The 17,857-nt window shown below is 40.8% G+C and overlaps 1 protein-coding gene across 28 annotated transcripts in view; it reads left to right on the top strand.

The window, feature by feature from the left end:
- Positions 1-17,857, top strand: part of NRXN3 (neurexin 3) — a 1,580,128-nt gene that overhangs the window by 347,544 nt on the left and 1,214,727 nt on the right. The gene's annotated exons all lie outside the window — the stretch shown is intronic.

The raw sequence follows: 17,857 nt of genomic DNA, 5'->3' as shown, positions 1-17,857 counted from the left end.
GATTGAAATGTTTAATAAATCGACTTAAATGTGTTGGATAGGGTGGTAGAGAGCATGCTCTGTAGAATTTCACAGGAAGATGATCTGAGGTAACCCATGTTACCCAGTGCACATGCCTGTCTAGGAAAGGTGTAGTTCCTGATCTGCCTCCATCACTAGGCTACAGAGACAGGGTTTTCAAACACATCTGTTTTCCCCTTCATGCTTGTCATGAAATAGACTCTTCCTGTTCATGACCAGGAAGCTTATATGCCATCTCCAACTCTCATGTTTTCTCACCTACTTATCTTTGTGTTAGCAAGTTCAGAAACTAGACTGTCAGCTGTCAGATAGGTGGCTCTTTCTGTGCAGAGACAGGTGACACAAACAAACAATCACAGAACCAAACCAAAAATCCAAACAAAAAACAATGAAACAAAACCCAGAAACCAAACAGAGAAATAAATAAAACAGAAAACCACCATATCTAGCAAATCATTTCCAAAGCTTACAGTGCTAGAAGGGGCCTTCTATCTGATTGTTCAAGAAAAAAAAAGTGATAAGGATGAAAGTGCTAAGGACAGTTAGACGGGATAAACACTTGTCAAAAATTGATTTTTACCCCTGAGAAATTCAGCTTCATAGTCGGTTCTTAAATCACCCAAGGGAAGCACAAGATATTCACTGTCAGTTAGACTGTCAGAAACACTTGTCCAAAAGTTGTCATTCCTCAAGTCTTCTCACTGCAGAGAGCAAGTATCCCAATTCCTGTGCTTAAGCAGTCTGACTATATGCATGGACCTTTTCAGATGACAGGTATGTCTTACAAGAACATCTGAGCTTGCACTGGAAATAGAGAAGCCCATGTTCATAAGTTTATGCTGCTCATAAAAGTGACCACACAGCCGGGAGTGGTGGCGCACTCCTATAATCCCAGCACTCGGGAGACAGAGGCAGGTGGATCGCTGTGAGTTTGAGGCCAGCCTGGTCTACAAAGTGGGTCCAGGACAGCCAAGGCTACACAGAGAGACCCTGTTTTGAAAAACTAAAAAAAAAAAAAAAAAAAGCACAAAAAGTGACCACACCTGAGACCTTTACAGAGTATGGGGTCATTAAGGCTTACACACCCATGACCTCATCTTAGTGGTTCTTTGGAATTTTAAGGGTACTGCAATTTAGTGCATGAGCTATGATGTAATGCCCATAATGGAGAAGTGTGAGAAGCCAGAAGAGACAAGGTTTCCCTGAGGAAATGAATGGAACAATTTTTTTTTTTGGGTGCAACACTTTGCTCTTACCCAGTCTAAGCTTCCAGGAGTTATGGGTAAAGTTAGAAAAGTGTTTAATTTGATGTTTGCTTCATGTGGCAACTGAAAAAAAAGAGAAGAAAAAGTAAGCTATCAGAGTAAAATTGGCTTGAGAAACAATGAAAGAGCCTCTATGAACTCCCAAATCCTAAGCCACCCAGTAGAAATATGGGAGCTAGGTTTTATTTTGCTATAAATAGGAGAGCACGTTAGCTCAACTTTGTAATTTATCATTGACATATATATGGAAGCAAGGCTTGTCAAGAACATAATTACAACCAAGTCCAGACTTTTTAAACTTAAGTCTGCCTTGCCCCGTTACATATACATACCGTGGGAAAACTGGGGTTCTGATATGTGGTATTTAATAATTCTGGTTACCACATCTATTATCCTACTCCCGTCATTTTGGTGGTAGATGACACTCAAAAAAAATGTGGCCTCTCTTCAGTTTCTGTCTTCAGATTCCTACCTTGAGTTCCTTCCCCAACTTCCTTTTCTGATAGACTGTGAACCTGTAAGCCAAATAAACCTTTCCCTCCCCACCTTTCTTCTTGTCGTGATGCTTTATCACAAGCAACAGAACCCTTAATTAAGATAGATATCTACCTGGTGCCCTTGAGGAGGAAAAGATGCTGCAGCAACCAGTACCAGCTGAAAGTCAGGGACTATGAAGATGCCAGAGGGCAAAAGAGGCTGACATGGATATGACGGCATAATGAAGTTAATCTGTTTCTCTTTTAAAGCAGCACCGAATGAAAGCTGTCAGTGGGACTTTCTTCTTAGCCGCATTTGTGGTTTTTTGAATGACATAGTTTTAACTTGCTATTTGGAGTATAAACAGTCCTGGAGAGAACCAGAATCTCATTTTCCTGTTAGAAGTACATACATAAAAATCAACGCAGTTAAAGTCCAACTGGAATAATGTACAGAAGACCCATTGCCTACCTCCTGTCCCCACCTCTATCCCCTCTGTCCCCGTCATCTCCCCTCCCCCTCCTCTCCCTCCTATGCCATCCTCCTCCCACCCCCATTGCCTCCCCCTCCTTTAATCTCCTGTCATATTTCTTTCTTCTCATGAAAAGTATGAACAAATCATAAAATGATGGTACTATTCTCTTTGGCTATCTCACTCTATATTCAGGTTTTATCAGCATCCAATTCTTTCCAAAGGACATTATCTACCTCTGGAAATATATATTAGATACTATTCACTGATGCTAAATAATGAAGGAAGTCTTTGTTTCATTTCTTGAAAGTCATGGAGAGGTAATTACCAATGATACCCAAGAAACGAAATACTATATCTAAAGTCCAAAGTTGAGTTTACCATTGGCCTCCAAGCAATCAAGGATGAGAAAGGAGCATTTTACAGCCTCTTGCATCAATTGTTTGGAAGAAATAAACATAAATTTGGGATAAGAGTAAGTACTCTATTATTTTAGGAAAATTGTTATTATATACTTTTATAAAAAAAGAGAGTTTTAATTACAATATATAGTTTACAGTGAAGAACAGAACAATTATATAACTGGGTAAGAGATCTTCTCAGAATTTGTCTATATATCTTTATAAAACAGGAATTATAGAATAAACATTCTTGTGGCATCTATAAGTAGAGCATTGATAATCTCGAAAATAGCACAAATTACTTAATTGTCTCTTATGTTTTGAAGAATTCTTTTTTAAAACATTAAAAAATTTACATTATGTATATGAATGTTTTGCCTGCAGATGTGTATGGATGTGTGCCCTTTGTGTGTAGCTGGTGCTTATGGGAGCAGAAGAAAGCACCGCATGCCTTGCAACAAGAGTTAAAGAGAGCAGTGAGCTACTGTATGGTGGCTGGGAAATGAACCTTGGTCCCCTCAAGGGCAGCAAGTGCTGTTAACACGGAGTCATCTGTCCAGACTCTGAACAGTTCTTAATATAGAAGATAGTGACATGCTTTTAATCTCACCAATCAATGAGTAGTAACAGATAGCTAAACAGTAAAGGCAGATGATGTAGGTCAAATCTCCCTAAAGTATCTTCATTGATATGCATGGAGCTAAAGAGTTTTTAAAGTAGGAGATCCGTCTGGTTAGATTCAGATATCATCTCATCAAGGAAAAGACCAGAGTGATGAAAAGTCTGCTTTGTTATCTTTTGACCACCTACTAAGAGCAAGTTATTACATGTTTTTGTTGTTGTTGTTTTGTTCTGTTTTTTTTAAGACAGGGTTTCTCCATATAGCCTTAGCTATACCGGTTTTTTGAGACAGGGTTTCTCTGTGTAGCCTTGGCTGTCCTGGACTCACTTTGTAGACCAGGCTGGCTTTTAACTTGCAGAGATCTGTCTGCCTGTGCCTCCCCGAGTGCTAGGATGATAGGTGTGTGCCACGGCACCCGGTGAGTTATTACATGTTTTGTTTCACACGTGCACAAAATTCAAGAATCCTAGGAAGGAGACTTTTGTGAAAGACTAGAAAACTGAAATTCAGAGAGGCAAGATCACTTTGCCATTATTATGTGCCCATGACACAGCAGTGTTAGGACTTAACTCTGGGAAAGTCTGACTCTAAGTTGCATGGTGCTGAACACATAATTGGGTTGCTTTCCTGTAAGAGTAGTGAACTCAAAAAATAATGCCAAGTGAGGAATGAGGTATTGTTGTGTCCCCAGCTGTGTTTTGCTTACAAGAGTTTCTCTATAACTTGGTGGAACCACTGAGAGCTAGATTCAAATTTTAGCAGATTCTTTCTTCCCTATAATAAGCTAAATCTTACTCATAACCAATTCTAAGACCAAGAACCTAGCAGTGGTTTATAAAGAGTGCAGATAAGGCTTCACTCAAGTGCTTAAGTGGGATCTGCTTTGTATATAACCAGTAAACAAACAGTAGCGACTTAGTTACAAAAATCTACAACCGAGGCAACTTGTAGAAGAAAGCATTCAATTGGGCTACTTCAGAGTGTTAGAGTCCACAATGGCAGAGCAAGGACATGGTGACAGGAACCTCTGAGAGCTCACATCTTTGATTGCAAAGCACAAGGCATGGAGAATCACACTGGAAATGGCTTGGGCTTTTGAAACATTAAAACCTACCCCCAAGTCATATCTTCTCCAAGAAGGCCAGATCTTCTAATCCTTCTATCAACTGGGAACCAAGCATTCAAGCATATGAGCCTATGGGGGGGGGCATTCTCATTCAAATAACCACATTTCAGAGAGACAAAGCAATGATTGCAATGTCAATTACAAGGCTTCCTGGAAATATGGGCCATTCAACATCTTGTATTTCATTCCATTATGTTGGCAAAATAAGAAAGTCACCTAAGATTATGGTAGCTTGATTATTTTTATAATTACTAGTATCAGTAGTAGTAACGTATGTTAGGTGTATACCTCCTAATTGTTCCTGACATAAAAAAAGTACTGTAAATGCAGTACTTGGGAGCTAGCCAACAAGTGGGTGTGTGTCCCTATATATTTTTAGGAATCTTTATGTATATTTTTATTGAATGTGTTTCTACTTGTATGTGGATTTGTGGCAGAGTCATGTGTTCTGGGAGACACCAGAGTAGAAAGAATGCCTCCTCATTGTGGTACAGCTATCCTTTTCTGTTGTGGAAAAGTGCTAAATGTGCGTGTTTGCAAGAAATCATGTTATAAGGTGTGTGTGTCTATTAAGAGAATCAGTGAGCCAGAGCCAGGTCCCCAGAGGGATCGCTTGAGATCCTCTTTCTAGACCAGTGATTCTGAATGCTGGATGTCTGACAGAACGCCTAGAGAGCTTATTAAAAAACAAGTTCCTGGGCTCTTCCAAGACCCAGGGAGTCAGAATCTTTCAGAGCAGGTACAGAAATGTTTATTTCAACAATTGCCCCGGGTGGCTTGTTCTGCAAAGCCATAGAATAACCCTTTGGAATCTCCTTTTCTTTTCAAGTTCAAAAACATCATTGGAAATGTTTTCAGTCCATGTAATTATCCAACCTGGAATCTAGGATACAAAGTCTTTTGTCCAATAAAATTCCTTCTTCACATTGTCTAGCTCACAATATCCCTGGTGGTGTAGAGATACTACTGGGTGCTGACTAACACACACACACACACACACACACACACACACACACACACACACACACACACGCGCGTGCGCGCTTCCTTAGCCGTATTCTGTATTTGACTGTGTGCTTGAGTTCTTGCTCCTGTCTCTGCCTTCTTTCTTTTTATTTTACCTCTCTCCATAAAATGTATTTATCACTTGTATTCCACCTAGACCTAGATTAAAAATGGCCCCAGTATGAATCATATTATATTAATTTGGAGGGGTGGTGGGAGAGGATGAAGGAGGAGTACAAAGTGAGAATCTAGGAGCCTGAATGTGAGTTTGTCCACAGAGGAAGTGATGACTCCAGTAAGTGTCCTTTTCTCTCCCTTTGCATTCCCCTGTCAGATGATCCTCTCCGCATAATCCTCTTAACCGCATGTGTTCCCTCAGATCTACTTCTCTGACAGTCCTTTCTATGTTTACTCGCTCTGGTTTCTGAGGCACTCCCATGGTACATGGAAAAGTCATCCATGTTGCTTGGTTATCACACACGTTTGGCTGCTTGGGATGCTCAGAGCATGGGGAAAGGCCCTTTGCCAGAGGTTAGAATTGTATGGGAAGCATGAAGGTGATTTTCAGCTTGCCAATCTTAATAGGGATAGATTAAAAAGCAGATTTTTCTTTTGTCTCAAAGCTGGACCTTATTTTGTGCCAATGGGGCAGGGGGCTGCTGTGAACAGTATGAGGAAGAAGGATTGGAGGGAAGCCGTGAGCATTGGCTCATACACCAAAGTGCTATGAACACTGTCACAAGGACAGGACAGATGTGACAGGGTGTCGCCTTCACAAGACCTCCATAACACCACACTTCTTGACATGCCAACATTGACTAGGGAAAGGATCACAAGGCTTCTCCCTAGCTGAAGAACAGCAGGCAGTCAATAGCTGAGGGAGGAGAAACTCAGTTTTCTTCATGGACAAGCCTCCTGAAAGGTTACCTATGTCCAAGTGGTCATCCCTAAGCCATGTACAAATAGGACACCAATTGGACTTGATATGTGTAATATATATATATATATATAACAAATATAACAATAATTATAGAAGAACATGTGAGTTTGAGAGTTGGGTGTAGGCGGAGCAGGAGAAATTGGAGGGGAGAGAGGAGTGGTGAATATGATGTTCATTCAGTGTGCACTCATGTATAAAAGTCTCAATAAGTAAAAAATACATATAAATTATATATATTGTAGGGCTGGTGACAAATCTCAGTAGATGAAAACATCCCTGAATTCAATTCTCGGAGTCCATGGTAGAAAAAAGAGAACCAACTCTCAAAAGCTGTCTTTTGGCCTTCACATGACACACATACCTGCACTTTCACTTTCATACATAGCATCTGTACACAAACATATGTGTGTGCACATGTATACACGTACACACATGTGCATGCATACAAACATATATAATGGCACCAGCCAAGGACAATACGTGCAGTAAACTTTGAACCCCTACTCAGATCTAGCCAATGGACAGGACATTCTCCACAGTTGAGTGGAGAGTGGGGTCTGACTTTCACATGAACTCTGGTGCCCCATATTTGACCGCGTCCTCTGGATGCGGAGGCCTGGTGGCACTGAGAGGAAGGATAGCAGGCTACCAAGAAGAGACTTGATACCCTATGAACATATACAGGGAGAAGAGGTTCCCCTCAGTCACAGTCATAAGGGAGGGGAGTAAGGGGAGAATGGGAGGGAGGGAGGAATGGGAGGATACAAGGGATGGGATAACCATTGAGATGTAATATGAGTAAATTAATAAAATATATTTTTTAAAAAAGGAAAAAAAAAGAATTTGCTATATATACAAAATTTAAGAGCAATGGTCAGAAACTTTAAGTAAAAAAAATGTTTAGAAGAAAGCAGAAACTTAATCATTGCTTTTGTGTGATCAAGGAAGCCACAGCAAAAGAAAGAGCTGTATTCACATATGAAAGCCTGATTCTGTAGAACTGGCCCTGTCTGTGTTCTGCCTCCTGCAAGGGAGGGTCTAAGGGCTGAAAGGCATGATGATGCACTCATAGTATTTCAGTCTCTTGGCTTGACTTTACACAGTAATAACTTTATCCGGTTGGGAATTCAAATCCCTCTAAATTATAATCCCCCGGGGAGGGGTCTAACTTTAATCCCTTTATCAGCTTACTTGGTAATTATCAATTAATACTTCGGGAGTGATTAACCTGCTAGCCAATGGAAATCAAGATAGTGACGTCAGAGGCAGTTCTCCCTTCTCATTAGCAGAGTGACCTTGATGCCATAACTTCTTTACGTTGTCTTCTTCCTTCACTAAGACCCTGAAGGATAGCCGGCTACCCCTTCCAGCCTGTTTTGGCAACTGAGTTTGGTGACCGATGCATTTTTGGGCTCCTGCCTGAAAGAAGGCTTGGTAAGAGGCTTCCCGCTCTGTGGCTTACACTGTGTCCAGAGAGAGACGAGGAAGCACAGGGATCTGAACCACAGGGTTGCTTAGTTGTAATTCTTGAGCAGCCGTGCGCCAGTGACGAGTTTGCAGAGGAGGGGGTGACATACAGGATGTCACAGTTTCACGGCAGAAAAGTAGGCTGATAGGATCAGAAAGGATGCCAGGCTATTGTGGACATCTGCCATGCAGGATGACATCAAGTGGCTGTCTGAACACAGTCTGAAATCCCTCTTGACTTTCAAGAGACCCCTGGGCTCCAAGCTTCAAATCCGCACACTAAGCAAGCCAGTCAGCAGCCCTGACCTTCTACTGTCAACATGATGTCCACATTCCTGCGGATGCAGGATTCACGTTTGCCATAACTCGGTTCTAGTGTGCTCTCTGACCAAAACTGAAATAAAGGCAGTAATTATGCTGCACTACCTTTGAGCTTTTCTTATTGTAAACACTAAGTTGAATGTATAGTTTATTGCTCTTAAGTCACTACCTTGGATCCTCCTTTGGACCTTCAATTTTCTCCCTAACGAAAATGGAACATTTTTGTCTTATCCTATTATCATAGCTAACATTCCCTGAATGCGTACTGTACACCAGACACTAGAGTAAACAATTTTATGCGTTATTGCCATAATACAATAATCCTAAGAAGTAGGTAGGAATTATGACTATTTCCATTTAGAGAGAGAGAGAGAGACTGAATGGGCTAAGTGAGATAAATCCCTTCTCATTTTCAATATTCACAGAAAGGCAGGGGACAGCATTTGCCACCACCTTTAACACCTCACAGGATCTCTGTGTTTTCTGTGCGGCTGCATGGAGCCATTTCCTCTCAGTGAGGCCATGAGAGATTGTAAGAGGACGTGTGAAGGGCATTAGCAAGATATTCAGAGACAATAGACACCAGATGACAGAAAGCGCCCTTTGTGCATATGAGTGTGTGTTTGGGTGGGTACTTGTGCGTGCACAGATATGGAGGACAGAGATGAACTTTGAGGGTCTTTCTTCCTCAGGGCCTGTCTACCTTATGTTTTGAGACAGAGTTTCTCAGTTACCAGGGGTTTGCTGATTTGACAAGACTGCCTGGCCAGAGAGCCCAAGATCACTTATCTCTGCCTCCTCTGTGCAGAGATTACAAGTGGTTCAACGTATTTGGAATTTTTTAATTTTAATTTAATGTGGATTCTAGAGACTGATTTGGGGATTGAACTGAGGTCCTCAGGCTTGCATGTCAAGAACTTACTGAGCGAGCGATCTCCCCAATCCCAAACGGTTGCTTTAAAAAACAGTACCAGGAATCCAGAGTTCACTTATGAGAAGGTTCCATTAACTAACTTCATGAAGTCACCACAAGCATGCCAAGGAAGAAAATTTCCCATTTCTCCTTGGTTTTTGTCCTTTCTCATTGATCTGTCTAACCTTCAGCATCTCTGGTCTGAGCAACGGGGTCAATAATGCTGTAAAGGACTACTGGGGGAGTGTAAGCAGGATTATAGGAGCTAGCAAACATTAAATTCTTTTGTCATTGATGATTTCATAAATATGTTAAGCTTAACAGTGACTATACTGCCATATGATTTATTATTTGTCACTGATTTGGAGATGACACATTTTTTTTTATTCAGAGAAAATATTTCCTAAGTTTATTCTTTTCTTTTCTTCTATTTGTTTTGCTTTTTTTGAGACAAGACTTCCCTGTGTAACAACTGTAGGTATCCTGGAATTCATTTTTTTAGGTCAGGTTGTCCTGGAATTCAGAGCTCCCCCTGCCTCTGCTTCCTGAATGCTGGCATTAAAGGCATGAGCTACCATGCCTAACTATTTTCTTCTTTTAAAAGTATTCCGATTTTAAATATTTATTCCCTTCCTGTGCAATGCAAGTATTTCAGGGAAAACTAAAATTCTTTACAGTGTGGTAACTGGCAATAAAGGAGGGGAGGGGGTAAGGGAGGCAGCTGACTCTGCTGCTTAGCACCTCTGCGAGCATGTTGATTTAATTAGAACTGCCTTCTACAAATATTAAACTGGATCCACTTTCTTTTACAGCTTCTTTGCTTTTCAAAGTATTTCCAGATACAGATTATCTCTTTTTTCTTCTTCAAATTCTGTGAATTTGGGAGAGTTAATTGAATAATGACAACTCAAATTTAAATGAACCAAGAGCTTTTCATCTTATCTGATGGTTTCTCTCTGGTTTTTTTTTGCTCTGCCTTGCCGCTGCTAGCAGAGGTAAAGGGAAGGTTTTTTATTGGTTTTATTTTGGAAGGGTATGCCTTCAGAGATGGAGGGTATGTAGCTAGCTTCTGCCACATACATTATTCTGTTTTTCTGGGAGAAGTGTTGAGATGGTTTACATCCACATGGCCAGGATTGAACCCATGGCTTTGTGCGTGCCAGATGAGCACTCTTCCACTGAACAATATCCCCTAATGGGTGGACATCTTATTTAATTCTTTTTACAACACCATGAGGGTAGGACATCACCATCCTTATTTTATGGTTGAGAATAGAGAGTTGGTCATAGCCCCAGGTGTGCTGATCACAGGCACTATAGCTCATTTTCCATGAGAAGAAACTGAGACTACAAATCATAGGGCTGTCTCTGATCACTGTGGCTCTGGACTTACAGTTTACTTACAATATAGTGTTTTCCATGCAAAGTCAAGCAGAGATGAAATAATGTGTGGGGGGTGAACATCAAGAAGATGTGGCCTTGTGATAGAACCGGGGAAAAATGTTCTCCAACAAGGCGAAAAGCCCTTGAACTGTGTATGTCTGTTTGGGCCAAATCCTCTACCCGTTTAACAAGAAGGACTAACTGCACACTGCAGCAGGTAGAGCTTAGATTAGGCTCACAGAACTCCTTGAGTGTGGAAATGAGGTATTCCACTGGTTTCCTGAAAATGTCATAAAATTTAAGGATGACAAACTCAAATACCTTGGGCTAGTTAAATAGTGAGGACTGTGGTGAAATGCAAAGAAACCATGTACATAAGCTAAGTTTTTAAAAAAGATTTATTTATTATTTATTATGTATACCGTGCACATTACATCACATTATAGATGGTTGTGAGCCACCATGTGGTTGCTGGGAATTGAACTCAGAACCTCTGGAAGAACAGTCAGTGCTTTTAACCACTGAGACATCTCTCCAGCCCCCATAAACTAAGTTTTATAATTTTTTAAAAATTACTAGACATAGCCTTTTCTTCCTCCTCCCCCAAAATCTTCCTTCTTCTTTCCATCCTTTTACTTCTTGTTTGATTTCTTTTCTTGGGCACCCTTTAATATGAGCAGAAACATGTTTGTGTGAAGCCACTTTGTTTTACGCCGTTTGTTCATCACTGCGAAGTTACCTGACATAAGCGTCTTAAGGGAGAAGAGGTTCGTTCTGGTTGATGGTTTAAGGAGGTACTGTGCATCCAGGCCAGGAAGGCACAGTGCCCATGAGACTCATCCTTGGCAGTGGGGACTTGTAGCATGACTTTGTATATTTGGGTGGATCAGGAAACAAAGAGCCAGACCTCAGGCACGGCTGCCCTGTATCCCTCAAGGGCTACTAACTTGGCTCTAAACCCACCAACTACACTCCACATCCAAAAAAGTTCAGCATATTTCCTATACAGCAACCTCAGCTGGGGACCAAGTGTTTGAACACATGAGACCACGGGCTCCTGAGGTCCAGTTTGGCAGCCTTCTCTTTCCATTCCATAGGGCTTCCTTGATCCTACTTCCTATTTCATGTTTGTTATCTTTCATCAATCGACAGCTTCCACCATTCCACATCCCTCCCTCACCAATTGTCTGTCCTCTGTCTCAAGGCAGAATGGATTACAGCACTTTATAACCCTTTGCATTGAGTAGCTTTAGCTTTAGAAGACACTGTTGAGTGGTGCTCCCATATGGCATTCTCAGCTCCCCTTGTGGGTCCATCACATCCTCTGTCACTACATCTTGCAGTAACAGTTCCCTTTCTTGAGTGACTTTTATATAAGACAGTGTGCTTTGATGCTTGAGGACCAGACAGGTGGAGGCTTTGCTCTTCACAGAAGACTAAGCATCTTGAGTAGCTTTTTGCCACCCAGGCAAGGTATTGATAGTTTTAAACATGAAAAATAAGATATAAATATGATGTATGCACCACACAACAGATACAATATGGAGACATTTATTATATGAACATGGGAGAGAAGGAATGGGGGCACCCCAGAGAGAGAGACAGAATAAGAGAGATAGAGACAAGTAAGAGAGTAAGAGAAAGAGGTAGGTCGGTTTGTTCTTTTATATATTCCTGGGCAGGGGGATGCCAGTGACAGGTAAGTGATGACATCACAGGTTGCTACACAGACTGGGGCAGTATCCTAACTGATAGTATTTTAGAACATAAATAAATAAATAATATCTCATTTCAAACATCCACAACTATTTGCATTTTGTAGACATGTTTTTTAATGAAGTTGCCAGTTTATTTAAGTTTAAGGGTTATCGGCAATAAATCTCTTTTAAACAGTTTCCTTCTTTTTAGTGTTTTCTTTTTTAAAAATATATTTTATTAATTTATTCATATTACATCTAAATTGGTATCTCATCCCTTGTATCCTCCCATTCCTCCCTCCCTCCCATTTTCCCCACTCCCCTCCCCTATGACTGTGACTGAGGGGGACCTCCTCCCCCTGTATATACTCATAGGATATCAAGTCTCTTCTTGGTAGCCTGCTATCCTTCCTCTGAGTGCCACCAGGCCTCCCCATCCAGGGGACGTGGTCAAATATGGGGCACCAGAGTTCATGTGAAAGTCAGACCCCACTCTCCACTCAACTGTGGAGATTGTCCTGCCCATTGGCTAGATCTGAGTAGGGGTTTGAAGTTACTGCACGTATTGTCCTCGGCTGGTGCCATAGTTTGAACAGGACCCCTGGGCCCAGATCTGCCTATCATAATGTTCTTCTTGTAGGTTTCTAGGATCTTCTGGATCCTTCTATTTCCCTATTCTCCCTTGCTTCTCCCCCTAGAGTCCCAATAGGAAGTCTTCCCCTCTGTCCTACTTTCCTGGTAAGTGAAGACTTTCATGGGACATGCCCCTTGGGCTAGTGTCCAGATATAAGTGAGTATATATCATTTGACTCTTTCTGTTTCTGGGTTAACTCACTCATTATGATCATTTCTAGTTCAATCCATTTGTCCGCAAATTCTGGGAATTCCTTGTTTTTAATAGCTGAGTAGTATTCCATAGTGCAAATGTACCACAGTTTCTTTATCCATTCTTCAACTGAGGGACACTTAGGCTGTTTCTATGTTCTGGCTATTATGAATAAGGCTGCTATGAACATGGTTGAGCAAATGTTCTTGTTGTGTGCTGGAGCATCTTCTGGGTATATTCCAAGGAGTGGAATAGCTAGGTCTTGAGGAAGCCTTATTCCCAGTTTTCTGAGATAGCGCCAGATAGATTTCCAAAGTGACTGTACCAGTTTGCATTCCCACCAGCAATGAAGGAGTGTTCCTCTCTCTCCACATCCTCGCTAGCATGTGGTGTCACTTGAATTTTTGATCTTAGCCATTCTGATGGGTGTAAGATGGAATCTCAGAGTTGTTTTGATTTGCATTTCCCTGATGACTAAGGAGGTTGAGCATTTCTTTAAGTGTTTCTCGCCATTTGATATTCCTTTGTTGAGAATTCTCTGTTTAGTTCTGAGCCCCATTTCTCAATTGGGTCATTTTGTTTGGTGATATTTAATTTCTTGAGTTCTTTATATATTTTGGATATTAGACCTTTGTCAGATGTAGGGTTGGTGAGGATCTTTTCCCAGTTTGTAGGCTGTCACTTTGTTCTGTTGACAGTGTCTCCTGCCTTACAGAAGCTTCTCAGCCTCATGAGGTCCCCTTTATTAACTGTTAACCTTAAGGCCTGGCCTGTTGGTGTTCTGTTCAGGAAGTTGTCTCCTGTGCCGATGTGTTCCAGGATCTTCCCCACTTTTACTCCTAATCAGTTTAGTGAATCTGTTGTTGTTGTTGTTGTTGTTTTTCTTTTTTAGTGTCTCTGATTTTATGTTGAGGTCTTTGATCCACTTGAACTTGAGTTTTGTGCATGGTGACAAATATGGTTCTAATTGCATTTTTTTTACATGTAGATATCCAGTTTGACCAGCACCATTTGTTGAATATGCTATCCTTTTTCTATTGAATATATTTGGCTTCTTTGTCAAAAATCAAGTGACCATATCTGTGTGGGTTCATTTCTGGGTCTTTGATTCAATTCCACTGATCAACCAGCCTATTGCTGTGCCTGTACCACACTGTTTTAATTACTGTTGCTTTATAGTACAGCTTGAGATGAGGTATGGAGATTCCTCCAGAGGATCTTTTATTGTACAAGATTGTTTTAGCTATTTTGGGTTTTTTGTTTTTCCATATGAAGTTCAGAATTGAACTTTCAATGTCCTTAAAAATTGTGTAGGTATTTTGATAGGGATTGCATTGAATCTGTAAATTGCTTTTGGTCAGATGGCCATTTTTACTATGTTAATTCTCCCGAGCCACGAGCAAGGAAGATCATTCCATCTTCTCATGCCATTTTCAATTTCTTTCTTTAGAGTTTTGAAATTTTTTCAAATAAGTCCTTTACTTGCTTGGGTAGAGTATTTCCTAAATATTTTATATTGCTTGTGGCTAATATGAAGGTTGTAGTTTTCCTAATATCTTCCTCTGCATGATTGTCATTTGTGTATCCAGCCAATTTGTTGAAGGTGTTTATCAGCTAGCTGTAGTAGTCCTCTGGTGTAATTTTGGGTGTCACTTATGTACACTATCATACCATCTGCAAATAGGGATAATTTGACTTCCTCCTTTCTCATTTGCATCCCCTTGATTCCTTTTGTTGTCTTATTGCTCCGGCTAGAGCTTCCAGTACTATATTGAAGAGATATGGAAAGAGTGGGCAGCCTTGCCTTGTTCCCGATTTTAGAGGATTTTATTTGAGTATCTCACCATTTAATTTGATTTTGGCTATTGGCTTGCTGTATATAGCCTTTATTATGTTAAGGTATGTGCCTTGTATCGCTGATCTCTCCCAAACTTTAAGCATGAATGGGTGTTCGATCTTTTTCAAATGCTTTCTCTGCATCTCAGGAGATGATCATGTGTTTTTTTTTCACAGTTTCCTTTTTGTTGTTTGAGAAGTTCATGTGTATATATAATGTTTTGATCAAAACCACGCAACATTTCTTCTCATCCAGTTCCTCCCCTACCTCTCCACCACTTTTCCTATCTAATTTAATATTCTCTCTGTCTCTCTTTCTCTAAAACCCACTGTGTCCATTTAGTGATGTTTATATGCACATGGGTATATGGCCGGCTACTGGGGCATGGGTAGCCTCTCCTGGGTTGTGTCCTCCACTAGTGGCCGGCAATTGCCAATAGCTCCTCAGTTGAGAGTGGGACTTTGTGAGTCTTCTCACATCCATGCTTTTATGGCTGTCTCAATTCAACAGTAATTTTGGAATGAATATATAATTTCACAGTGAAATTTAATTTACTCTGAGTTGGGTGTCTCCTAAACTTCATAGATGAGTTGTTGTTGTTTTTTTTTAAAGCGGGGATGAAATGCATTGTATTTCAGAGTAAAACAACAGTTTGTGCCATAAAGGAGATAAAAGAAATGAAGTGGCTGTGCTTTTTACATGTCCAATGATAAGCTACCTTCTATTTCCTGTACTCCAGTCACCAGGACTGTGGACACTATCTTTTTAAAACAAGCCCAGTGTTTGCTGGAGTGCCTTCTGTTCATTTATGGCTTTTTCAGCTCCACAGATAGAGGTGTCACCTTTCCCCTTATCTGTAGCTCCCCGAAGAGCAGGATGAATAAAATACTCAGGGTTTGGGACAAGGCTCTCAGCTACCTTGGTGGAAATTACCCCTTTCAGCAGGAAAAAAAAATCACTCAGAGCTTTTTTATTTCCCCTTTCCCTTGACAAAATTGCATTTTTGGCTATCAAGGCACTTAGGCTTCCACAGGTTGGTTTTCAGGAGCCAGGAGGGTGGAGAGAGGTTGCCATGGAAATTTATGTTTGACACTCCAGGGGAACCAGGAATGATAGGTGTCCTTCTGGTGACTGGGGTGTCTTCTGTGATGGGCATGGCTTCCATCCAGGTAAGCACACACAGGTAAGCAGCAGCAAGCATTGACCATAGGCTTTGACGTCAAACTCAGGCCATCTTATTGCCAGAGCAAGAGTTGTGCAAAGTACTAATCACCTAGGCCAGTATCTAGCTAGCCTATTGTGGAAATACTCTGTCCAAACCTTCAGGCTTTCTTCTCATTGTTTACAGAATTCAGAAAGCAAATTGTCTCATTCTTGGTCCTCCTTAATCCTTTTAGAGCGAGGTGGAGGCAAGGTGATGCTAGGTTTTAGGCAAGCCTGAGCTATACTGTGAGATCCAGTCTCAAAAAATAAAAATCCTTTCGAAGACTAGATGATATTTACTTTCTGTCCCAGCCTTTCTAAAGGCTGTTTTTTTTAAATCTTTTTATTATGTTTTACAAAGACACATTCAAAAGATTTTTCTTGAGGAAGATTTATGTACATGAGTGTTTCACCTATCTTTATGTCTAGGCACTTTGGATCCCCTGGAATTGGAGTGATAGACTACTGTGAGCCACCATATAGGTTTCTGGGAGTTTAACCCCAGGGTCCTCTCAAAAAGTAGTCAATGCTTCTACCTGCTGAAGCTGTCTCTCTAGTCCCCAGGACACATTCAAATAACTTTTGAGCCATTGGGTTGGTCCCTTTATTTTTCTGGATGCTCTAAGGGAATTTATTGATTTTCCAGCTTCTACTCTTACCCCTGTTTTCCCGACATACCCTTCTTTTCTTCAGCATCTCTTCCATTCTTCTGCTTGTAAGGCCATTGTACACAAGTCTGAGAATCCTCATCCCGCTGCAGCGGTCCTCCTGAGTGGCTTTGATGCTGATGCTCATGACAGGAGTTGGTTGAGATGAGCTAAGTGTTAGTGCTCTCCTGCTCTTTGTCATTTTGAACCGTGAGTTTCTTTTAAAACGTGGCTGGAAAAAGCATGCGCCCAGTTGTGGCTGTTTCCTTGTACATGAGATGTAGTTTATGGTTTGGTTTACTGGAACTTCCTCTCTCCAAGTCCTGGTCTTGCAGTATCTGCTTAAATAATTCATGACCCTTCTCTGAGAATAAGCAGAGGGGACTTTGGTCTAGGAAGCCCTTCCTAATATTTACTCCATTGCTTGCCGCTATAGCAGTGGTCCTCAACTTGTGGGTCACAACACCTTTAGGATGTTGAATGACCCTTTCACAGGGGTCACATATGAGATATCTTGCATATCAGATATTTACATTATGACTCATAACAGTAGCAAAATTACAGTTATGAAATAGCAATGCATATAATTTTATGGTTGGTGTCCCCACAACATGAGGAACTGTATTAAAGGGTCACAGCATTAGGAAGGTTGAGAACCACTGCACTATAGGGTAGGTCACATCCTTTTGTTGGAATAATACCCTGTCTGTGGCCATGCTTCAGCCACTGTGACACACTGACTGGCTCTGCCGCGTCTTCCTCAGCATGCTTCTATACTCCCAGGGCATTATCCTTATTTGCAGTACTGATCAGAGTTCATAACACACAGGAGTTCAAATTGGATTTAAAGAATTTGAACCAAATCTGGAATAGGCTTGAAGGAATCCCACTTTTTTTCTGATTTACAGACAGTTTTTGTTGTCTGTGTTTTCTGATTATGAAAATTCTGATTTACACCAAATAATGTACAGAAAAATCTGTGCTTTATATCTGCCAGTTGGAGATAATGAAGTAATGTAGATATTGCTAGCTGTCCCTTGAATAACAAGTCCATTGTAGAGAATTCAAAGTGTATGATAGTATTTTATATTAAAGTGGAGATAAATAAGGACTATTCACTGGCAATAATGACTGGAGATAACTGCTGTAAGCTGGAAAGCAATGCCAATCACACAGAGATATCAGTAGATCCATGAGAGCCACACTGAAGTTTTGTACACATGAAAAGTTTTTA

Source organism: Acomys minous (genome assembly GCF_964271855.1).
Source record: "Acomys minous genome assembly, chromosome: 8".
NCBI lineage: Eukaryota > Metazoa > Chordata > Mammalia > Rodentia > Muridae > Acomys > Acomys minous.
Note: the sequence above shows the minus strand (reverse complement) of the source record. Positions and strands in the feature narration are given on the sequence as shown.